At 46.5% G+C, this 25,928-nt stretch overlaps 1 protein-coding gene across 7 annotated transcripts in view; it reads right to left on the reverse strand.

The window, feature by feature from the left end:
* Positions 1–25,928, reverse strand: part of IL1RAP (interleukin 1 receptor accessory protein) — a 624,106-nt gene that overhangs the window by 549,682 nt on the left and 48,496 nt on the right. The gene's annotated exons all lie outside the window — the stretch shown is intronic.

Raw genomic sequence — 25,928 nt, forward strand, 5'->3', positions numbered from 1 at the left:
CTTACAAACTGAGCTCCTGTGCACGGAGGCGGGGTTATAGAGGAGGCGGCGCTGAGCATCTTGGGAACAGTAAAATCTTTAGCTTGTTGGTGCCTTATATCAAAATCCTACCCTACACCCCGATGTTATCCCTGTGGAAGTGGAACCCAGTGTACCCAGCTGCAGAAATAATAAAGTCCCACCACAACAGTTCCTACTTCTTCTACACGGATTACTATGCTAGTTTGCGTTTTGCTGTGGAAGGCAGATTTATCACCTTATGGTAATGCCAGTTGACACCGAGCTAATGTTAGGCTCTGCCCCCAGTCATCATTATTATCGGCACTTGATGCACTTCCCATCAGCATACGCATTGCTCAGAAGTCATGCCACACGCCACTGGCAATCCCACAGGACAACTCCTAGTTGACACATCCAAACACTCTTTCCAAGGAAAGGAAGACCCGGCAAAGGTCCATCAGACTCAGAATAAGCCCCAAAGCAGGGGAGGCGGGGGGGGGGATATTGTGTACCACTGTACAAATGGCAGCAGGACACATGTCAGTGGGAGAACCAGTGAGAGCTTTCGAGGAGTATGCCTGGGGCAGAACACCCGTCAAACCATAACTAAGGTGTCAAAAGGTGAGAGCATCTAAAGCAGACAAACAGAAGTGCCAAGTTTTCATATGGGGCTGCGAGACAAACCATGGAGCATGGGGAATAATGGCTGCACAGAGCAACTGCCTAAAGATATTTGGGTGATAGCAGAGCTACTGTATAATGCCGAACTCCTTCTCTAAGAGACCTGTGTAGCTTTCTATTATTCAAACTATGAAATTGCCAAAAACATAACAGTCCAGCCCACAGACCATACTTACCAACACTCCTAATGTCCTCCCCACCCCACTCCCCCCTCTCCCTAGAAAGTACCAGAGGTAGCTAAACGTCACAAATGGCCGGGGCATGTTGTAGCAGTCTTGTCATTGTGGCCACGCCCCCTGATGTTTAATGCTGCCATTAGTAGCTGCAGGAAGGGAGGGTTAGGGGTGAGAGGAGAGAGAACAGCCCCAACTCACCCGTGTCGGCATTGCAAGCTTCAGGATCCCGGCAGTCTTCTGACCGCCGGGATCCCAATTGCCGGCATATCATACTGAATCCATTCAAAAAAGGATATCCTTTCTGGGTGACCTTTTTTACACATGGTACTATGGAGTACCTTATCACAACAAGGCTTGTTATGAATATACTGTATAGGGTCCAATTAAATTATGGATGAGCAGGACGAAGTGCCATTACAATAGTGTGAAAAAGCCAGGAACAAGGTTTCATCTTGTCCCCATCTCACCATGGGCTGCCAGATTTTTGTACGTAGCCATTTGGTGATGTGAACAAAAATCTGCATTCTAAAGGCTACTGTACGTGTGGCTAATTGAATCAACCCCATAAATACTATTCACACACACAAACACACCTTGTGCTTCAAAAAAAGTTAACCTAGGATTTGTTGCAATGCTTTTTGGCTGTTTGTTTAGTGTCCATTGGCAATAAAATTTACAGATACTGATGTTTTGAACAGTACTACTTCATCCATACCTAAGAGGTTAAATGACCAAATGATGCACAGCTAAAGAATTCTGTGTGGGAGTGAATTAAGTTACTCAAAGAGCAAAGATTTTCTATCACAGTAGAAGAATTATGTTCACTTCCTGCTGCAAAGCCTTAAATTATAAACTGCTGTATGGTGTAGGTTCATGCTAGTAACACATGTACAGTATAATGGGTATATGGCGTGCAGTGCTAGAGTGCTCACAGGGTCAAGGGGCTGGCTCAGGGCCACCCTGACTTGGCCACCCCTGCACAACTTTTTCCAGCTGAGCCAATCATCTTTGAGGAAGCAGAAGAGCTTGAATGTATGTGATGAGACAGCTTTTTGTCAGATAGGCTGTGAGCACACTACCTGGTGACCTCATCACAAAGTGACACTACCAGCCCAACAGTAACTGGTAACAGCCACACCACATAACCCGGGGAAATGGCTCCAGCTCAGCTACTATCTGTACAAAGGAAAGGTTGCAAATAAGTCCAGACAGTGCACCTCTTTTAACCTGCACTCTTAATATGCTTAAAGGTAGAGTGATGAGATGTTGGGAGTGAAGTAGTACTTATCAGCAAGCTTGGGGGGGGGGAATCAATACAAAAAAAAACAAAAAAAAACACACCACTATTTTGTTTCCCCCAGCACCCTGAAAAATAGCAGTAACCAGATTTAAATCCCATATATCTTAGAATTCAGAGATTTTGGTTACATATATCCGCGCAAATAAATGTATGTATGTATGTATGTATGTATGTATGTATGTATGTATGTATGTATGTATGCCGAAGCCGCATCAATGCCTCTGTATATATTGGGTGTCCGTAGCGCTATATCTAGGTGCAGGGCGTGGCACCTGTCGAAGTCGAAAAATATTGCAATACACACAGCACGTACAAACTACACACAGATGGCCTCCGTGCGCGTACTTATTCTGCCGTGCGTGCACATATTCGCAATTTGTGTATGGTTGCTCCCGCGGTCCTGTGTATTAGCGCATGGTATGAGTATTTACGGTAGTGTTTGTAGTCACATGGAAAAAGCCATAAAAACACATTACATATTTAATCCAAATAGTGCACAATGTATACACAGTCTCCCTGCATCACACCAGCAAGTTACAATAGTTTAAATGGTATCAGAACAAAAGGGACTCACCTTTACAGGAGGGGACAGAACAAGGTTATAAGGTGGTGTTTGGTATCCAGCTGTAGGGTATTTTAAGGGCAATATTCCGGTGTTCGTTTGCAGAAGATCGCACGCTCCTGCGCATAGTTATGCGCAGGAGCAGAATATAAATATTAACTGTGTTTACTGTACATTTGATATGCGGCAGGAACCCAGATGAGACCACCTACAAGTGCACCTGGAACAGACATCGCCCACCTATTCAAACCAACCTATGACCTCTCCTGTACTGTTTATGACCAACCCTGTGTCCAATGGACAAAGATTACGGTATGATTGTGTTAGGTTTTGGAATATTGTATAAAAGAGCCAGCTGCATGCCCGGCCACACACAGACTCTGAAGGTCATCTACCTTGATGACTGAGGACCAGACTGGGAAGCGCAGGCGAAACCAAACACGTATGTAGCATTGATTGTAGCCATTCTTCTATTGTATTGTATTGTTTATATTGTAACCCCCTGCAAGTAAAGAACCGTTGGTGGGTTAGGCCCCAACCTAGTTTTGAATTACAATTGGTGTTGTGTCCCATTTCCTTGCTAAGGTTTAAAGTGTATTTACAGCCACTCGGACTGCTGCATTGTGCTAACAGCGTATAGGCCTGTGTACGCAAACTGTGTAGTCACTACGCCCTTTCGGAGTACGTACGCAAGGTTTGTGAACAATATAAGGGAGAAAGGTTAATTACAGTGGCCGCAGCGGCTCAATATTAAAGTGTATCAAGTGTGTTTAAAAGTATAAGCTTTAGTCCTGTATGTAAACCGGCATTTACAATTGGGGGCTCGGATCCGGTTTTCACATGCTCACAGCCTAACAGGTCATAGCAGACTTTAATCTATCAGCAAAGGGTAGTAAGTTATCCTACGTAACCTTTTCCTGGTCGGTGGATGTTCTGAAAACCCTATTTTGTGTGCTGTTAGATTGAGTCTGCTCTTTATGGTCTGCAGAGGTGCCGATAGAACCCGTAAAACAGGAAAAAAGCTATTTAAAAATCTGTGAATTTTTTTGGTGCCAAAAGCATACACAAAGGGCACCGATACTTTGCATACCCTCTCACATTGTTGCCGCAAGATTTAGATTGCTAGATTTGTTTAGATCTGTGTGAAATCGGATACATTTGTTGCTATAGAGTTAAATTTGAAATAACAGTATTTAAGGAAGTACGTGTAAAGACACAAACGTAGGTCTGCATAAAGGGTTACACAGAACAAGTTGTGTCTAGTGGGCAATAGTGGGTTAGTATTGCTCACATTTATAGAGTTGTGGGATTTGTTTTATTGCGGACGCACGGTTTTGTACACGTGTCTCGGACAAAGTACAGGACTGCGCACGCAGCATAAAAGACACGCACGGCCGCTTGTTTACGCAAGGTGCAGAAGAGTGCGGACAATAAGTACAAATTACATGATAGTTTCGTTCAGTTAAAAGGTGGGACAGTAGCCATGCTACAATAGCACATAACTATCCGGTTTCAAAAGCAGATTAGTATAAAACTTTTGTTTAAACTGTATTGCCTCTGGGGGTAAAGCTGCCAATCAGAACGAGTGAAAATTTTCTGTACAGAAAAACAAAGCTTATTTGAGGGAGTGAGTGGGTTGAACCCCGGAATTCGGGATCCAGTCGTTCGGTACACCAAGTGAGTGGAGGCTTGGCGGCGTGAGGCAGCTGACTCACGTTCGTATAGATTGGAATACGTAAGTCGTGAGGAGATTTACACAGGAGCATGGTAGGGAATTGTGACCCATATAGTTTTGTTAATACGCTCCGGCTGAGGTTTTGCAGCTTGTGATTCGTTTCCAGTGGTCGTAGGGCGGATAGGTAACAAGTACCTATATGCTGTGCGATTGGACCGCATGTTTGTGGGTGCGATACATAGCGCAACTTGATACCCTTTTACAAGCTTTTGCGTAAAACCGCGGTATCATTAGTGCTGTATAGAGCATATGCAAGAGTGATTTGTGTACAAGTGCATAAAGGGAGTTTTCGCTGGTCTCTCTCGGGAAAATCTCCAACGACAGATATTTACTGGAAAGGGTAAGTTACTCCTAAAATCTTCCAGTAAATATAGGTCAATTAGGGGCCCTAAGTTGGGTACATCGCCTTCGCTATCGACAGTGTATGGTAGTACCGGCCAACGTGGGCGAGAGTGGGTGAAAGCGCTCGGAGAACTTTCACCGTCGGCTTATATTGAGTATTTTGGTGTTTGTGGGAAAAGGCCTACAATTATGAGAGCCAGTTGCTCAACTAAGGGATGTATGGTAGCCAGGGTTCAGGTTGAAGAGCCGCGGCCCAAGGGGTCAGCGAGGTTTATTAAGTGTGAAAAATATAGCCCACACGCTGACGTTTATTGTGACGATTGAGTACGTATGACTGACAACGATAGGGTATCATTCCCTAGGGTGGGCAGCTTTGAACCAGATGTAACTGCAGAATGTAAGCAGTAAAATATCTGCTTAAATCCAGAAAACAAAGGATTAGACATAACGATTGTTTAAAACTGTGGCAACAAGAGGGGGGAGATGCAAAGGGAACAAACTCGCAAAGCAGGTTCCAAACCTAGCAGGAATGAGGACACAAACACACCATTATCGACACAGGTCGAGAGGGAAGAGATGGCTACAGTCAATGGTATATCTATGAATGATAGTAGAATGCAAGAGAAATGTATTAACCCTAATTTTTGCAAGATGTATCCTGTTTTGAAGTCTTTTTAAGGTTATACGTCACAGGAAGATGAAGGACCCAGCCAAATCGCAGCTCTCACTCAGGCAGTCGCCTTGCAGGAAACTCAGGTGGGGCCTGTCCATCCAGTTAGAGCAGTAACTGTATTCCCCACTGAAAGAACTGGTGAGGTCACAGTGTGAGACGGGTCATTGCACAGAGACAACACCACCTTACAGCAAACAGATTAGGAACGGAATGGTAGGATTACATCCTGTCTTCGAAATAGTAACTCCCAATGGGGGAACAGATAGTCAGGGAGTAATCCTCACCAGGAATAATGCAATGTATTGCCCGTGGTCCAGAGCTGAGCTGCGGTCAATCATTTCAGAATTCCCCGATCCCCGCAAGCATTTAGCCAGATGTCAAAAGTTTATCAGAGATCTGGGTAATGCTCATGAACCAGAAAACAAAGATTGGCGGATATTTTTGAAAGCGTGCCTACCCCCTAATATTGACACCCAAAAAATGTATCACTGATTGTAGATTAGAGTCGGATAGTCCTATGACTGACGGAAACAATCAGGAGAATGTGGAACGAATTAACAGGCAACTAGAGTTGTATTTCCCCACTACTGTTAAGTGGAGAAGAATTTTCTCCATAAAACAGAGGGAAAATGAAATGGCATCTGAATATTTCCATCGGGCCCTGCAAATAATGGATAGATACGTTGGGATATCAGATACAGAGAACGATGTGAATTACAGGGAGGTGGCTGTCTCTGTGCTTATGGACGGACTCAATAAGACAGTAAGGGACAGGGTACAAACATCTTTGCCTAATTGGAGAAGGGCCACAATAGCTTGTCTTAGAGAGTGCGCAATTGAACACCACAAGAATATTGCTAGGCACAGAAAACAGGAGGAGAAGCTGATGACAAGTTTACAGGCTCTGACAGGAAAGCCCCATCAGCCCAAACCCCAGACCCCTGCTGCTTGGACAAGACAGAGAATATGTTACATTTGTAAAAAGGAAGGGCATTTTGCCAGAGATTGTAGGTATAGTAGAACACAGTCAATAAAGACCCCTAGACCGAGAAAACAAGCCACATTATTAAACACATAGATGGGATCAAGGGACATATAGTAAGGAATCACAAGCCATATTTAAAACACAGATTCGGTTTACCCTTTTGACAAAACTATCTGGGGTTAAGATGAGGGCTCTAAACTTTTCGTTCTTTCTCTAGCAGAAATGGCCCCTGATTAACTTAACAGGAGTTTTGTTAGATATGGTATACATATAGCGTGCTCACGCTCAGGAAGTACAAAGTATGTTGGATACCCAAAAAGACTAATGTTGCATTTCACTGTTCTAGCTGCATGTCCATCACAGGTAGAGAAAATTATCTCACAGATACCAGGTTCCCTATGAACTTAGGATGGACAGGACACTGGATTGATGGCTGGGATAGTCCCAGTAGAGATATAAACACACATATAATTTTTTTTGTAAGGGTATAGACCTAGTAGATAATCACTTCCCCATAGTGCCTAATCCAGCGGTCAAATTTTATAAAATCCTCTTTGCCTCTACAACTTATCTGTTACTAACCTCTATGTGATTTTTCTTCAACGTTTCCCCTCACCTTAAATTTATCGACAGGAGGGTACAATACATGGACCCGATTACAGTTCAAATGCTACATGCCTACTCGGTCCTTCAGAGTTCTGCCCAAATCCAGTATATCTCACCAGCATAAGGACACCAGTATTAATGCAGTGTGCCTGGCCAAGCACAAAGGGTGGCGAATGAGAATACTGGTGAAGGCAGACTGTGTACAGACACAGATATGCATGATGGTGTGACAGCCTGTTGAATGCCAAACCTGACATTTTCTTTTTTTATTTACTATTATTCCCCTCTCTTCTCTCATCCAGAGACGGTTTACTTCACACAACTGATAACACACGATAGTAAATTAAAATGAAAAATGTGTGTTCCCTACAGGAAAAGGCAGTCTGGAGGGCAAAGGGGTATGGCCAGGAGTCCTCAGGACTTTGGACAGGTGGACACGGTAAGCCGGTGGCCCCCATAGCATATCTTCCAAGTCTAGCTGAGGCGGCACACTGTCTGACTCATCAGGGCAAAGAGGGTAAGTGCAAGTTGGTAAGAGCCTACTGGTGTGCGCCAGGATTCTCTTCTCATGCAGGTAAGAGACATGTTTTACTTGCTTGAGGAAGAATATTGGTAAGACAATACCAACAGAGCCATCCCATTTTTCCCTCCGACAGACGGACCTTTTCAGGTAATACAAATCGACTTCATACAGTTACCACCCTGTAGGAATTTGAAATATGTGTTAGTTTGTATTGATGTATTTTCCAATTGGGTAGAAGCGTTCCCTGCTGCCACAAATACTGCTACGTGCACTGCAAAGAAAATTGTGCAGGAATTTGTGTGTAGATATGGTATCCCTAGAATGATTGAAAGTGATAGAGGTACCCATTTTACAGGTGAAGTCTTTCAGGTCATGTGCAAACTGATGGGAATTAATAGCAAGCTACATCCTCCGTACCGACCACAGGCGAGTGCAAAGGTAGAGAGTGAACAGCACTATTAAGAACAAGCTGAGCAAAGTGATGGCTGAAACTGGATTGCTGTGGCCAGAAGCTTTGCCACTAGTGTTGTACAGCATCAGAACCACACCCAGGTCTCTACTTAACTTATCACCCTTTGAAATTCTTTTTGGTCGACAACCTCATGTAATGATAGACCCCCAGGGTGATTTGAAATGCAATAATGAAGTGACTGTGAGATATTTGGTTGGGATGAGCCAGCAGCTGAGAAATCAACAAAGAAATCTAAAGCTTAAACATTACATATACATTAAAAAAAAAAATTTATTAATATTTACACACATATATATATATATATATATATATATATATATATATATATATATATATATATATATATATATAAGATTTTACTCACCGGTAAATCTATTTCTTGTAGCCCGTAGTGGATGCTGGGAACTCCGTAAGGACCATGGGGAATAGACGGGCTCCGCAGGAGACTGGGCACTCTATAAGAAAGATTTGGTACTATCTGGTGTGCACTGGCTCCTCCCCCTATGACCCTCCTCCAGACCTCAGTTAGGATACTGTGCCCGGAAGAGCCGACACAATAAGGAAGGATTTTGAATCCCGGGTAAGACTCATACCAGCCACACCAATCACACCGTATAACTCGTGATACTATACCCAGTCAACAGTATGAAATATAACAGAGCCTCTCAACAGATGGCTCAACAATAACCCTTTAGTTAGGCAATAACTATATACAAGTATTGCAGACAATCTGCACTTGGGATGGGCGCCCAGCATCCACTACGGACTACGAGAAATAGATTTACCGGTGAGTAAAATCTTATTTTCTCTGACGTCCTAGTGGATGCTGGAAACTCCGTAAGGACCATGGGGATTATACCAAAGCTCCCAAACGGGCGGGAGAGTGCGGATGACTCTGCAGCACCGAATGAGAGAACTCAAGGTCCTCCTCAGCCAGGGTATCAAATTTGTAGAATTTAGCAAACGTGTTTGCCCCTGACCAAGTTGCAGCTCGGCAAATTTGTAAAGCCGAGACCCCTCGGGCAGCTGCCCAAGATGAGCCCACCTTCCTCGTGGAATGGGCTTTCACCGATTTAGGATGCGGCAATCCAGCCGCAGAATGCTCCAGCTGAATTGTGCTACAAATTCAGCGAGCAATAGTCTGCTTAGAAGCAGGAGCACCTATTTTGTTGGGTGCCTACAGGATAAGAAGCGAGTCAGTTTTCCTGACTCCAGCCGTCCTGGAAATATAATTTTTTAAGGCCCTGACTACGTCCAGTAACTTGGAATCTTCCAAGTCCCTAGTAGCCGCAGGCACTACAATAGGTTGGTTCAAGTGAAAAGCTGATACCACCTTAGGGAGAAACTGGGGACGAGTCCTCAATTCTGCCCTATCCATATGGAAAATCAGATAAGTGCTTTTACATGACAAAGCCGCCAATTCTGACACACGCCTGGCCGAAGCCAAGGCCAATAACATGACCACTTTCCACGTGAGATATTTCAGATCCACAGTTTTAAGTGGCTCAAACCAATGTGATTTCAGGAAACTCAACACCACGTTGAGATCCCACGGTGCCACAGGAGGCACAAAAGGGGGCTGAATATGTAGCACTCCCTTTACAAAAGTCTGAACTTCAGGCAGTGAAGAAAGTTCTTTCTGGAAGAAAATCGACAGAGCCGAAATCTGGACCTTAATGGAACCCAATTTTAGGCCCATAGTCACTCCCGACTGTAGGAAGTGCAGAAAACGACCCAGCTGAAATTCCTCTGTTGGGGCCTTCCTGGCCTCACACCACGCAACATATTTTCCTCCGGAATGCCCTTTTGCTTTAGGATCCGGAATTCAACCGCCATGCCGTCCAACGCAGCCGCGGTAAGTCTTGGAACAGACAGGGCCCCTGCTGTAGCAGATCCTGTCTGAGCGGTAGAGGCCATGGGTCCTCTGATATTATTTCTGTAAGTTCTGGGTACCAAGCTCTTCTTGGCCCATCCGGAACCACGAGTATCGTTCTTCCTCCTCGTTTTCTTATTATTCTCAGTACCCTTAGTATGAGAGGCAGAGGAGGGAATACATAAACCGACTGGTACACCCACGGTGTCACTAGAGCGTCCACAGCTATTGCCTGAGGGTCCCTTGACCTGGCGCAATATCTAGTTTTTTGTTTAGGCGGGACGCCATCATGTCCACCTGTGGCCTTTCCCAACGGTTTACCAACAGTTGGAAGACTTCTGGATGAAGTCCCCACTCTCCCGGGTGTCGGTCGTGTCTGCTGAGGAAGTCCGCTTCCCAGTTGTCCACTCCCGGAATGAACACTGCTGACAGAGCTAAGACGTGATTTTCCGCCCATCGGAGAATCCTTGTGGCTTCTGCCATCGCCATCCTGCTTCTTGTGCCGCCCTGTCTGTTTACATGGGCGACTGCCGTGATGTCTGATTGGATCAGTACCAGCTGGTTTTGAAGCAGAGGCCTTGCCAGACTTAGGGCATTGTAAATGGCCCTCAGTTCCAGAATATTTATGTGTAGGGACGACTCCTGACTTGACCAAAGTCCTTGGAAGTTTCTTCCCTGTGTGTGACTGCCCCCCAGCCTCGAAGGCTGGCATCCGTGGTTACCAGGACCCAGTCCTGTATGCCGAATCTGCGGCCCTCTTGAAGATGAGCACTCTGCAGCCACCACAGTAGAGATACCCTGGTCCTTGGAGACAGGGTTATCAGCCGATGCATCCGAAGATGCGATCCCGACCACTTGTTCAAGAGGTCCCACTAAAAGGTTCTTGTATGGAACCTGCCGAATGGAATTTTTCTTCGTAAGAAGCTATCATTTTTCCCAGGACTCGTGTGCAGTGATGCACCGATACCTGTTTTGGTTTCAGGAGGTCTCTGACTAGAGATGACAGCTCCTTGGCTTTCTCCTGCAGGAGAAACACTTTTTTCTGTTCTGTGTCCAGAACCATCCCCAGGAACAGTAGGCGTGTGGTAGGAACCAGCTGTGACTTTGGAATGTATAGAATCCATCCGTGCTGTTGTAGCACTTCCCGAGATAGTGCTACTCCGACCAACAACTGCTCCTTGGACCTCGCCTTTATAAGGAGATCGTCCAAGTACGGGATAATTAAAACTCCCTTTTTTTTGAAGGAGTATCATCATTTCTGCCATTACCTTGGTAAAGACCCTCGGTGCCGTGGACAGTCCAAACGGCAGTGTTTGGAATTGGTAATGGCAATCCTGTACCACAAATCTGAGGTACTCCTGATGAGGATGGTAAATGGGGACATGTAGGTACGCATCCTTGATGTCCAGGGATACCATGTAATCCCCCTCCTCCAGGCTTGCAATAACCGCCCTGAGCGATTCCATCTTGAACTTGAATTTTTTAATGTATGTGTTCAAGGATTTCAAATTTAAAATGGGTCTCACCGAACCGTCCGGTTTCGGTACCACAACCAGTGTGGAATAGTAACCCCGTCCTTGTTGAAGTAGGGGCACCTTGACTATCACCTGCTGGGAATACAGCTTGTGAATTGCCTCTAGCACAGCCTCCCTGCCTGAGGGAGTTGTCGGCAAGGCAGATTTGAGGAAACGGCGGGGGGGAGACGCCTCGAATTCCAGCTTGTACCCCTGAGATACTACTTGAAGGATCCAGGGATCCACCTGTGAGCGAGCCCACTGATCGCTGAAATTTTTGAGGCGGCCCCCCACCGTACCTGGCTACGCCTGTGGAGCCCCCGCGTCATGCGTTGGACTCAGAGGAAGCGGGGGAAGAATTTTGATTCTGGGAACTGGCTGACTGGTGCAGCTTTTCTGTGCAGCTCTTCTTTCTCTGTGCAGAAAGGTAGCGCCTTTGACCCGCTTGCTTTTCTGAAGCCGAAAGGACTGTACCTGATAATACAGTGCTTTTTTTTTTTTTTTTTTTTTTAGGCTGTGAGGAAACCTGAGGTAAAAAAAAAAAAAAAATTTCCCAGCTGTTGCTGTGGATACGAGGTCCCAGAGACCATCCCCAAACAATTCCTCACCCTTATAAGGCTCTATGTGCCTTTTAAAGTCAGCATCACCTGTCCAGTGTCGGGTCTCTAATACCCTCCTGACAGAATGGACATTGCAATAATACTGGATGCCAGCCGGCAAAATATCCCTCTGTGCATCCCTCATATATAAGACGACGTCTTATGTTCGCAAAATAGTATCCCTGTTTGAAAGGGTTACAGACCACGCTGCAGCAGCACTATCTGCAGGTCTCAGTCTAGTACCGGAGTGTGTAAATACAGACTTCAGGATAGCCTCCTGCTATTTATCAGCAGGTACCTTCAAAGTGGCCGTATCCTAAGACGGCAGTGCCACCTTTTTTGACAAACGTGTGAGCGCCTTATCCACCCCTAGGGGATATCTCCCAGCGTAACTTATCCTCTGGCGGGAAAGGGTACGCCATCAGTAACTTTTTAGAAATTACCAGTTTCTTATCGGGGGAACCCACGCTTTTTCACACTTCATTCACTCATTTGATGGGGGAACAAAACACTGCCTGCTTTTTCTCCCCACACATAAAACCCTTTTTTGTTTTTAGTGGTACTTGGGTTAATGTCAGAAATGTGTAACACATTTTTTATTGCCGGGATCATGTAACGGATGTTCCTAGTGGATTGTGTATATGTCTCAACCTCGTCGACACTGGAGTCAGACTCCGTATCGACATCTGTGTCTGCCATCTGAGGGAGCGGGCGTTTTTAAGCCCCTGATGGCCTTTGAGACGCCTGGGCAGGCGCGGGCTGAGAAGCCGGCTGTCCCATAGCTGTTACGTCATCCAGCCTTTTATGTAAGGAGTTGACACTGTCGGTTAATACCTTCCACCTATCCATCCACTCTGGTGTCGGCCCACAGGGGGCGACATCTCATTTATCGGCATCTGCTCCGCCTCCACATAAAGCCTCCTCATCAAACATGTCGACACAGCCGTACCGACACACCGCACACACACAGGGAATGCTCTGACTGAGGACAGGACCCCACACAGCCCTTTGGGGAGACAGAGAGAGAGTATGCCAGCACACACCGGAGCGCTATATAATGTAGGGATAAACACTATCACTGAGTGAATTTTCCCCAATAGCTGCTTGTATAAACAATATTGCGCCTAAATTTAGTGCCCCCCCTCTCTTTTTAACCCTTTGAGCCTGAAAACTACAGGGGAGAGCCTGGAGAGCTGTCTTCCAGCTACACTGTGAAGAGAAAATGGCGCCAGTGTGCTGAGGGAGATGGCTCCGCCCCTTTTTCGGCTGACTTTTCTCCCGCTTTTTTCTGTATTCTGGCAGGGGTAATTACCACATATATAGCCTCTGGGGCTATATATTGTGGCTATTTTGCCAGCCAAGGTGTTTTTTATTGCTGCTCAGGGCGCCCCCCCCCCCCCCCAGCGCCCTGCACCCTCAGTGACCGGAGTGTGAAGTGTGTATGAGGAGCAATGGCGCACAGCTGCAGTGCTGTGCGCTACCTTGGTGAAGACTGAAGTCTTCTGCCGCCGATTTTCCGGACCATCTTCATGCTTCTGGCTCTGTAAGGGGGACGGCGGCGCGGCTCCGGGAACGAACACCAAGGACGGGTCCTGCGGTCGATCCCTCTGGAGCTAATGGTGTCCAGTAGCCTAAGAAGCCCAAGCTAGCTGCAAGCAGGTAGGTTCGCATCTTCTCCCCTTAGTCCCTCGATGCAGTGAGCCTGTTGCCAGCAGGTCTCACTGTAAAATAAAAAAACTAATTTAAACTTTCTTTCTAGAAGCTCAGGAGAGCCCCGAGTGTGCAACCAGCTCGGGCCGGGCACAGAAAATAAGAATTTACTTACCGATAATTCTATTTCTCGTAGTCCGTAGTGGATGCTGGGGACTCCGTAAGGACCATGGGGAATAGCGGCTCCGCAGGAGACTGGGCACATCTAAAGAAAGCTTTAGGACTATCTGGTGTGCACTGGCTCCTCCCCCTATGACCCTCCCCCAAGCCTCAGTTAGGATACTGTGCCCGGACGAGCGTACACAATAAGGAAGGATTTTGAATCCCGGGTAAGACTCATACCAGCCACACCAATCACACTGTACAACTTGTGATCTGAACCCAGTTAACAGCATGATAACAGAGGAGCCTCTAGAAAAGATGGCTCACTACAGCAATAACCCGATTTTTTGGTAACAATAACTATGTACCAGTATTGCAGACAATCCGCACTTGGGATGGGCGCCCAGCATCCACTACGGACTACGAGAAATAGACTTATCGGTAAGTAAATTCTTATTTTCTCTAACGTCCTAAGTGGATGCTGGGGACTCCGTAAGAACCATGGGGATTATACCAAAGCTCCCAAACGGGCGGGAGAGTGCGGATGACTCTGCAGCACCAAATGAGAGAACTCCAGGTCCTCCTCAGCCAGGGTATCAATTTTGTAGAATTTTACAAACGTATTTGCTCCTGACCAAGTAGCTGCTCGGCAAAGTTGTAAAGCCGAGACCCCTCGGGCAGCCGCCCAAGATGAGCCCACCTTCCTTGTGGAGTGGGCATTTACAGATTTTTGGCTGTGGCAGGCCTGCCACAGAATGTGCAAGCTGAATTGTACTACAAATCCAACGAGCAATAGTCTGCTTAGAAGCAGGAGCACCCAGTTTGTTGGGTGCATACAGGATAACAGCGAGTCAGATTTCCTGACTCCAGCCGTCCTGGAAACATATTTTCAGGGCCCTGACAACGTCTAGCAACTTGGAGTCCTCCAAGTCCCTAGTAGCCGCAGGCACCACAATAGGTTGGTTCAGGTGAAACGCTGAAACCACCTTAGGGAGAAACTGAGGACGAGTCCTCAATTCCGCCCTGTCCGAATGGAAAATCAGAAAAGGACTTTTACAGGATAAAGCCGCCAATTCTGACACGCGCCTGGCCCAGGCAAGGGCCAACAGCATGACCACTTTCCATGTGAGATATTTTAACTCCACAGATTTAAGTGGTTCAAACCAATGTGACTTTTGGAACCCAAAAACTACATTGAGATCCCAAAGTGCCACTGGAGGCACAAAAGGAGGCTGTATATGCAGTACCCCTTTTACAAACGTCTGAACTTCAGGGACTGAAGCTATTTCTTTTTGGAAGAAAACTGACAGGGCCGAAATTTGAACCTTAATGGACCCCAATTTCAGGCCCATAGACACTCCTGTTTGCAGGAAATGTAGGAATCGACCCAGTTGAATTTCCTCAGTCGGGCCTTACTGGCCTCGCACCACGCAACATATTTTCGCCAAATGCGGTGATAATGTTTTGCGGTTACATCCTTCCTGGCTTTGATCAGGATAGGGATGACTTCATCCGGAATGCCTTTTTTCCTTCAGGATCCGGCGTTCAACTGCCCTGCTGTCAAACACAGCAGCGGTAAGTCTTGGAACAGACAGGGTCCTTGCTGGAGCAGGTCCCTTCTTAGAGGTAGAGGCCACGGATCCTCCGTGAGCATCTCTTGAAGTTTCGGTTACCAAGTCCTTCTTGGCCAATCCGGAGCCACAAATATAGTGCTTACTCCTCTCCATCTTATCAATCTCAGTACCTTGGGTATGAGAGGCAGAGGAGGGAACACATACACTGACTGGTACACCCACGGTGTTACCAGAGCGTCTACAGCTATTGCCTGTTGGTCCCTTGACCTGGCGCAATACTTGTCGAGTTTTTCCCAACGGTTTATAATTATGTGGAAGACTTCTGGGTGAAGTCCCCACTCTCCCGGGTGGAGGTCGTGCTGAGGAAGTCTGCTTCCCAGTTGTCCACTCCCGGAATGAATACTGCTGACAGTGCTATCACATGATTTTCCGCCCCGCAAAGAATCCTTGCAGCTTCTGCCATTGCCCTCCTGCTTCTTGTGCCACCCTGTCTGTTTACGTGGGTGACTGCCGTGATGTTGTCCGACTGGATCAACACCGGCTGACCTTGAAGCAGAGGTCTTGCTAAGCTGAGAGCATTGTAAATGTCCCTTAGCTTCAGGATATTTATGTCAAGTGATGTCTCCAGGCTTGACCATAAGCCCTGGATATTCCTTCCCTGTGTGACTGCTCCCCAGCCTCGCAGGCTGGCATCCGTGGTCACCAGGACCCAGTCCTGAATGCCGAATCTGAGGCCCTCTAGAAGATGAGCACTCTGCAACCACCACAGGAGGGACACCCTTGTCCTTGGTGACAGGGTTATCCGCTGATGCATCTGAAGATGCGACCCGGACCATTTGTCCAGCAGGTCCCACTGGAAAGTTCTTGCGTGGAATCTGCCGAATGGGATTGCTTCGTAGGAAGCCACCATTTTACCCAGAACCCTTGTGCATTGATGCACTGAGACTTGGCTCGGTTTTAGGAGGTTCCTGACTAGCTCGGATAACTCCCTGGCTTTCTCCTCCGGGAGAAACCCCTTTTTCTGGACTGTGTCCAGGATCATCCCTAGGAACAGAAGACAAAACGTCGGAACCAGCTGCGATTTTGGAATATTGAGAATCCAATCGTGCTGCCGCAACACTACCTGAGATAGTGCTACACCGACCTCCAACTGTTCCCTGGATCTTACCCTTATCAGGGAATCGTCCAAGTAAGGGATAACTAAAATTCCCTTCCTTCGAAGGAATATCATCATTTCGGCCATTACCTTGGTAAAGACCCGGGTTGCCGTGGACCATCCATACGGCAGCGTCTGAACTGATAGTGACAGTTCTGTACCACAAACCTGAGGTACCCTTGGTGAGAAGGGTAAATTTGGACATGAAGGTAAGCATCCTTGATGTCCCAAGACATCATGTAGTCCCCTTCTTCCAGGTTCGCAATCACTGCTCTGAGTGACTCAATCTTGAATTTGAACCTCTGTATGTAAGTGTTCAAAGATTTTAGATTTAGAATCGGTGTCACCGAGCCGTCCGGCTTCGGTACCACAACAGTGTGGAATAATACCCCGTTCCCTGTTGCAGGAGGGGTACCTTGATTATCACCTGCTGGGAATACAGCTTGTGAATGGCTTCCAAAACTGTCTCCCTGTCAGAAGGAGACATCGGTAAAGCCGACTTTAGGAAACGGCGAGGGGGAGACGTCTCGAATTCCAATTTGTACCCCTGAGATATCACCTGAAGGATCCAGGGGTCTACTTGCGAGTGAGCCCACTGCGCGCTGAAATTCATTGAGACGGGCCCCCCACCGTGCCTGATTCTGCTTGTAAAGCCCCAGCGTCATACTGAGGGCTTGGCAGAGGCGGGAGAGGGTTTCTGTTCCTGGGAACTGGCTGATTTCTGCAGCCTTTCCTCTCCCTCTGTCACGGGGCAGAAATGAGGAATCTTTTGCCCGCTTGTCCACGAAAAGACTGCACCTGATAATACGGCGTCTTCTCATGTTGAGAGGCGACCTGGGGTACAAACGTGGATTTCCCAGCTGTTGCCGTGGCCACCAGGTCTGAAAGACCGACCCCAAATAACTCCTCCCTTTAATAAGGCAATACTTCCAAATGTCGTTTGGAATACGCATCACCTGACCACTGACGTGTCCATAACCCTCTACTGGTAGAAATGGACAACGAACTTAGACTTGATGCCAGTCGGCAAATATTCCGCTGTGCATCACGCATATATAGAAATGCATCTTTTAAATGCTCTATAGGCAAAAATATACTGTCCCTATCTAGGGTATCAATATTTTCAGTCAGGGAATCCGACCACGCCAACCCAGCACTGCACATCCAGGCTGAGGCGATTGCTGGTCGCAGTATAACACCAGTATGTGTGTAAATACATTTTAGGATACCCTCCTGCTTTCTATCAGCAGGATCCTTAAGGGCGGCCATCTCAGGAGAGGGTAGAGCCCTTACAAGCGTGTGAGCGCTTTATCCCCCCTAGGGGGTGTTTCCCAACGCACCCTAACCTCTGGCGGGAAAGGATATAATGCCAATAACATTTTAGAAATTATCAGTTGTTATCGGGGGAAAACCACGCATCATCACACACCTCATTTAATTTCTCAGATTCAGGAAAACTACAGGTAGTTTTTCCTCACCGAACATAATACCCCTTTTTGGTGGTACTCGTATTATCAGAAATGTGTAATAACATTTTTCATTGCCTCAATCATGTAACGTGTGGCCCTACTGGAAGTCACATTTGTCTCTTCACCGTCGACACTGGAGTCAGTATCCGTGTCGGCGTCTATATCTGCCATCTGAGGTAACGGGCGCTTTAGAGCCCCTGACGGCCTATGAGACGTCTGGACAGGCACAAGCTGAGTAGCCGGCTGTCTCATGTCAACCACTGTCTTTTATACAGAGCTGACACTGTCACGTATTCCTTCCAACAGTTCATCCACTCAGGTGTCGACCCCCTAGGGGGTGACATCACTATTACAGGCAATCTGCTCCGTCTCCACATCATTTTTCTCCTCATACATGTCGACACAAACGTACCGACATACAGCACACACACAGGGAATGCTCTGATAGAGGACAGGACCCCACTAGCCCTTTGGGGAGACAGAGGGAGAGTATGCCAGCACACACCAGAGCGCTATATATATATGTTGGGATAACACTATACAGAGTGTTTTTCCCCCTTATAGCTGCTGTTTTTATTATACTGCGCCTAATTAGTGCCCCCCCCCTCTTGTTTTACCCTTTTCTGTAGTGCAGGACTGCAGGGGAGAGTCAGGGAGACGTCCTTCCAGCGGAGCTGTGAGGGAAAATGGCGCCAGTGTGCTGAGGAGATAGGCTCCGCCCCCTTCTCGGCTGACTTTTCTCCCGCTTTTTTCAGGAATCTGGCAGGGGTTAATATACATCCATATAGCCCTGGAGGTTATATGTGATGTATTTTAGCCAGCCAAGGTGTTCATATTGCTGCTCAGGGCGCCCCCCCCCCAGCGCCCTGCACCCATCAGTGACCGGAGCGTGTGGTGTGCATGAGGAGCAATGGCGCACAGCTGCAGTGCTGTGCGCTACCTTGGTGAAGACTGATGTCTTCTGCCGCCGATTTTCCGGACTTCTTCTTGCTTCTGGCTCTGTAAGGGGGCCGGCGGCGCGGCTCTGGGACCGGACTCCGAGGCTGGGCCTGTGTTCGGTCCCTCTGGAGCTAATGGTGTCCAGTAGCCTAAGAAGCCCAAGCTGGCTGCAAGCAGGCAGGTTCGCTTCTTCTCCCCTTAGTCCCTCGATGCAGTGAGCCTGTTGCCAGCAGGTCTCACTGAAAATAAAAAAACCTAAAACTAACTTTTCCTAAGAAGCTCAGGAGAGCCCCCTAGATTGCACCCAGCTCGGTCGGGCACAAAAATCTAACTGAGGCTTGGAGGAGGGTCATAGGGGGAGGAACCAGTGCACACCAGGTAGTCCTAAAGCTTTTCTTTTGTGCCCAGTCTCCTGCGGAGCCGCTATTCCCCATGGTCCTTACGGAGTTCCCAGCATCCAATAGGACGTCAGAGAAATAACGGTTTGTTTTGAGGTTTGTACACACTATGCAAAATAAACACAACAGCCATAAGAAACCCTCACTCATCCCGTACCACCTCCATCCCAAACAAAAAAAAATGCAATAAAGTAAACCATTATAATTAAACATAATGTACAAACAGTTGTGCATAAACACTTTGTTATTAACAACACTGTGGTTATTTATCAACAAGTGATACATTTCACTGTGAATGATAATTTGCTCCACCCAATCAGCTCCTAACTGCTATCAGTTAGAAAAAAAAACATTTGGGAGCTGTTTGGATGGTGCAATTTATCACTTGCAGTGAAATGTATCACTCGTTGATAAATATGCCCATAAGTTCAAGTTAAATTGCGGTATACACTGAACTCTGAACTTTGTGCGTTAGATGCTGCAGTACTTGGGGCATAGTATGGGCCGAAAGATTAAATGTGGAAAAACCTTGCTGAGAGTTTTGTGAGCTGTGGTGTTATGTTGGGGTTTTTGAAGTGCTGATCAAACGTTCAAAGAACGCCATGTTCATTTGTTGCAATTCCCTATGACGCTCATGCTGCTCTCTAATCGTGTTCCTGCATTGTCATGACTTGGGTAATAAATGTGTCTTGCATTTGGCGCTTGGCCTCTATAAACCTGTCGAGCCTTGCATCCTCCTGTGCGGACATAGCAGTGTCCATCTCTCTGAGTTGTTCAGCAAGGACATTTGTCATGGCTTTAGCTACTTGCTCTGCTTTGTTCAGTTTCTCCCTTCTAGGTGGAACGTTGAAAACTGTGAAGATAAGATTAAAATAATTAGGGTACATAAAAATAGCAGCGTTAGCAAACTTGTTTGTGGCATTAATCCACCTACACACTAGCTTAACTCTGCAACAAGTTACATTGATCTATATATAAAGCAGGGAAAACTATATCCCGTGGTTCTCAATGCAGGCATTCGGAGCGTGGCAATCCTGAACATAATTGGTCACTTTGGTACCCCCCCACCCTGTCACCAAGTACATACGTAAGTACATAATGCTAAGTCCCACTGGGTGGTGTAGAACCCCACAGCCTAACCCTAAGCTCCCCCCCCCCCCCCCCCCCCTTCCTGACTGCATACTCAACTCCCGTGGTCAGATGTTCAGGATCCTGACTGCCAGTATCGTCACCAAAGGTGGTAATCAGTATGCCGCCTGTTGGGATCCCGGCACTCAGTATACCGGCACCGGAATCCCGACACCCGGCATACCGACAACTATTCTCCCTCTTGGGGGTCTCCCCCCCCCCCCCCCCCTGGAAGGAGAATAAATAACGCGCGTCACCATGCTCGCAACCTGGCGAGCGCATCGAGCCCGCAAGGGGCTCATTTGCGCTCACCCCGCTGCCACATGTTGTGAAAAAATTAGAAGTGCAGCAGTGGAGAAAATGGCCACCCACCTTTAACACTGGCTCATACTGTGCTATGTGTGTTTAAAATTGAAAAAATTTACTTACTGTTTTTCTGCAAAGTTGGGGTGACGGCAACGGCACTTTGCACAGTCCCACTGTCACTGGACTGAGCTTCCACGGCCTCATCAATGATGTCAGTTAGATGTATGCGTGGACAGGTGGTGGATGTGTCATGTTCGCTGTTCTCAGATGTGTCCTCAATTAACGGGTGATGGCGGGCAGACTTCACTGGTTGTCTGTGTATCTTCAGGATCTTGCCTGCCTTCTGTAGCAGTGTACCGTGAACTGGAAGACAGACTCACCGGATTGCAGATGGCTGTGTGTCCAAAGACATTTGCGCAGATATCATAGTATTGTGACTCGATCCGGCCAGCCCCACTCTATTTACGGTTGTTCTCATGCACCTTCAATAACTGCTTTTTCAGAGTCTTCATTTTATTAACAACTTGTTGTCGTGTAAGGATAATTCCTCTGGCTTCAAGCAGCTTTGCAATGTTTTTATATATAATTACATCCTTCACTGTGCCTGTTATCTACCTCTTTATTTCCTCCTCCCCCTTTTTTCTGAGCAGCTCTCTGATCTCCTGATCAGTCCAGGTAGCCATAGTGCCTGTCTCCTCCACTTCCAGGGTGCTTCCCTGGTCTCTGGATGATGATGACATCTTTTCTGAGCCCAAGAAAGCTCCAAAGAGAGGCCTTTTAACAGTCCCATGTACTGAATACTGGTTAGGGCCCATTCACACTACACTGCATCCCAGGACGATCTCGGATTCAACCCATGTCGAGACCTGGGATGAAATACCGGGACGCTCAACCCGGGATATTCTTTCAGTACCCTTTCGTACTGAGCAAATTACTGGGTTGATGCGCGTTCATGTGCAATAATCCAGGAAAAATGTGTCAGTCTGAAAGGGGTAATAGTGGCTCCCACTTTAGCTTCATCTGCTGAGTACAAGTGACACCCACTGATGTCAGCATTGCTCAACAGACTGTGTACACCATGAAATAGTAGTGTCTGTCGTGCAGTGCTGCACTCTGACCCCTTTTTATCTCCTGCTTTTTTCCATGCACATGGTAAGCGTTGCTAGCATGGGGAGTGGTAGTGTAGCGTGAAGTGTAAACTACTTCCTGACAATCTTAACTGTGAACAGTTACTTAAAATTTGGTTCTGTCTCGCAAGAATTAAGGACATTTGTTAGACTATACCGGTCTGTTCTTAATGCTGTTAATGTCAATCTCTGTTGCTGCTGGGTCGGATTCAGGAATGTTAAAATTCTGTCTTAATCATTCCCCCACTACAGTTCTTCATTATCTCCATTCCTATTCACCATCCTCACTTCTGATATTCCTCACATACCTATGAGTAATGGAAAGTAAAAATAAAAGTTGTTAAGTATTGAATAAATAAACTTGGTGATAATAGTGGCAGATGCTCAATTAGCTTAGTGGTATCAGTGCTTGAAAGGGAGGGGTTTCTCTGAGCAGGAAAAACAACAACACATTTTGGTTTCCCCCCCAGTACCCTGAATAATAGTAGTAACCAGATTTAAATCCCATACAATTTCTTAGACTTCAGAGATCTTGGTTACATATATCTGCGCAAATGTATGTATAAACCCCCAAGCCACGTCAAGGCCTCTCTAAATATATTGGGGGTCCCTAGCGCTATATCTAGGTGCCTCTAAGCCGAAGCTCTAGAGAAAGTGATACAAAAATTAGATGTATTTAAAATATGCTTGTTGTGAGAGGCAGAAAGGGCCTTGCATTAGGAGGAGATGCAGGTCCAGATATGCCATATAGAGCATTATGATGAAGCGACAGCGTATTTGCACCAATTGGTCAAAACTTTCAGGCCTCCCAGCATGCAACGGGCCCGTCCATATATCCCTGCCTCCTGGCTCAGGCAAATCAGTTTTTTGTTTGGTGTGGCGGGAGTCGGACCATGGTCAGGGGGCCGCTGGTTTTTAGCAGCTTTTCCTAAGCTTTTCTTATTTTATAGTTTTACTATTTTTCTGAGCAATCTTTCTAAACAGCGTCTTATGCGTAAATTATCAGAAGTCCATGTATTCCTTGTTTGGGAACTAATAGGAACTATTGTTTCACCATATATACACACACACACCCATGCTATTAATGTGTATTTTTTGGGCTACAAATTGCACCTAAAACACAAAGGTGGTAAACAAAATAAACATATAATTAACCAAACATGTTGTGATTACTTTTCTAATACTCAACTTTCCTAATAATGATGAAAGGGTTGTAACTACTATTGTAACAGTGCTGCAAGGTTTTTTCGTAATAGTGTCACGGATTTGTTCTGCCATGGAGTTTGTGTCCGCACCAAAAAATTGCACATCCAACAGATGGGTTTCCAACATCAGGGTCCTGCACAGTCCACTCAGGTCGAAAAAGGTCAATTTTAAGTTTGCAGATGTTGTGCAATATACAGCACGCAGCTACTACATTAGGCATGATATTTAGGTCAACATCATTTCGCTTCAGCAAACAACACCATCTTCCTTTTAACCTTCCAAAGGCGTTCTCTACCACCATCCTTGCCGAACTCAGGGTGTGTGTATGTTTCTTTTTCAGGGCTCAACTGGACTTGTTGGGTGTAGCCCTTCATAATCCAGTGGCGTAAAGGGTATGCTGCATCCCTGATGATGTGATTCACGATCTTAGAATACCATTTTAAAATGAGGAAAAGAATATATTGCAGAGGAGTCAGTCAAAACTATAATAAAATGGGGATAAAAAATGGATTTAGGCAATTATATGCAACCATTACAGCTAAAATACAGCACATAGGAGATTATGTAAAAAATGTTTACCTCTTTGGGGTACAGCCAGCCATCCTGCTTCTCCTCTACAATGTTGAAAAGATCTGAATTAACAAGAACTTGAGAGTCACAAGATCATCCTGGTCAGCCAGTAAACACATCTAGGAAATTGAAATACATTTAAAAAAGTTATTACTGTAAAACACCCATGCAACTCGTCCCACCACCCAAAAACAAAACAAAACAACACTTACCAATATTTGTGGTCCACAACAGCCTGTAATATGATTGAGTGCCAGCCTTTCATGTTAAAACAGTCTGCAGGGTTGTCATGTGGGGCAATAATGGGGATGTGTGTGGACTATGACACAGACTGTGGATATCCCAACACCGAACGGTACTCTCCCGGGGTAGCATACCACCACAATGCAATGGCTAGCCTCCTGCTTGCCTCAATGGGTCTCCTAAGCCTGGTGGTCTGCATGTCAAGTGCGCAGGATGTAATCTAAGGTTGCACAAGACATACGGAATGTTAGCCATCCACTCATCATCCTGGTAAGCTTCCACGGTTGTCATAAAGGCTTCTCTGTGCCGGCGATCTCTGGACCACAATGATCGGTTGGTCCCAGTGTTCAGTCTCAGGATGGTACTTATTCTGGATGATATGAGGCCCTCTCAGCACTCTCCACCATAAATTGCGCCCTCCTCATAAAATACATGTGCAGTATACTGCATAGTGTGACAAGCTGCATCATGCTCTCACTGGCTTCATGAAACTGCTGTAAAGCAGAAAGAATCACGAGCTCCGGCATACACACTGGTACTCCGTTGGCCATGACTGCAGCAATGCTGTGAGCAGGCCCCACCCCTCCCTTTGCTTGCCTTTTGTGACCTCATCTATGTGAGCCAGAAAATGTCCATTCATACATATGCATTTACAGGGATTTCCCGGGATCAGTGTAAAAGGGCTGTCCCGGGTCGATCCCAGGTCGAAGTGCAGCGTGAAAGGGGACATTCCCGGGATGCGTCCGGGAACACATTCCCAGGTGTGACCTGGCTCTGTCAGTCTGAAAGGTGTATATGAACATCAGAATTCTCCCCCAGTGAAGAGAGAATGGTGAGGGAGCTTATTTGATAAATGGAAATGGCATATGTCCCTCTATCCTTGTCAAACAGCATACCTCCCAACTGTCCCGATTTTCGCGGGACAGTCCCGTTTTTTGGGGACTGTCCCGATGTCCCACAGTGTCCCGCGGTGGGGGGGGGGGGGGGGGGGGGGGGGTCAGTTGGGAGGCTCTGTCAATCGCTGCTCTGCTTAGCACAGCGTCTATTCAGTGGAGGGAGAGGGAGCATGCCAGCGACTCACAGAGCGCTGGGCATGGCCCCTCAGTGACGAAAACGGGGGCATGGCTCGCGATGCGGGTCCTCCCGCGAAGCCACGCCCCCTTTTCGGGAGCGCGCGGCGTGTCCCGCTCCACAAAACAGCAAAGTTGGGAGGTATGAAACCGGTAGATATTTTTTTCCCACTGAGGAAAACTGACTGTAGGCAACAGGATCTTACAGATAAATCTCATACGTAGCATTCCTCCCAGAGTTAACTATAAAGTATGTAAATTACAAGTTGTGGATATCACATGACAGCTGCTGAGCCACTCTCAGCCCTGAGTTGGAAAGTAGTCCATGCTGGGCTTATATGCTGCAGAGTCTGAGTTTCTGGAAAAGGTTCCAAATTTGCAGCGGAGAACCTGGCATTCCCGGGAATACCATCACAGGAACTTCACCCCTGATGTGCTGTACACAGTTAAGTTTGGTTTTGGTCGATATTTTGATACGCAGTGCTATGGAATTTTTTTTTCCTTCATTAACTAAATAAGCAGTTTAACAATATGAGAAGTGTTTTTGTTATTGTCCCGAGGCTCATGGCGCAATATTGAATACCTGTCTTAAGGAAGCTGGTCCTACTTAACCGAGGTGCATTGTGACAAGGATATAAAGTAGGAGTCTAATAGATTTACTGTATTCATTCCTATTGACATTTATCTACAAGTGCTCTTTCCATATTTCTTTGAGTATTACAGGTTGAGTATCCCATATCGGAATATTCCGAAATACAGAATTTTTTGAGTGAGAGTGACATAGTAAAACCTTTGTTTTCTGATGGCTCAATTTACACAATCTTTGTTTAATACACAAAGTTATTAAAAAATAAGATTTTAAACCTACCGGTAAATCTATTTCTCCTAG

Source organism: Pseudophryne corroboree, chromosome 4 (genome assembly GCF_028390025.1).
Source record: "Pseudophryne corroboree isolate aPseCor3 chromosome 4, aPseCor3.hap2, whole genome shotgun sequence".
Lineage (NCBI taxonomy): Eukaryota > Metazoa > Chordata > Amphibia > Anura > Myobatrachidae > Pseudophryne > Pseudophryne corroboree.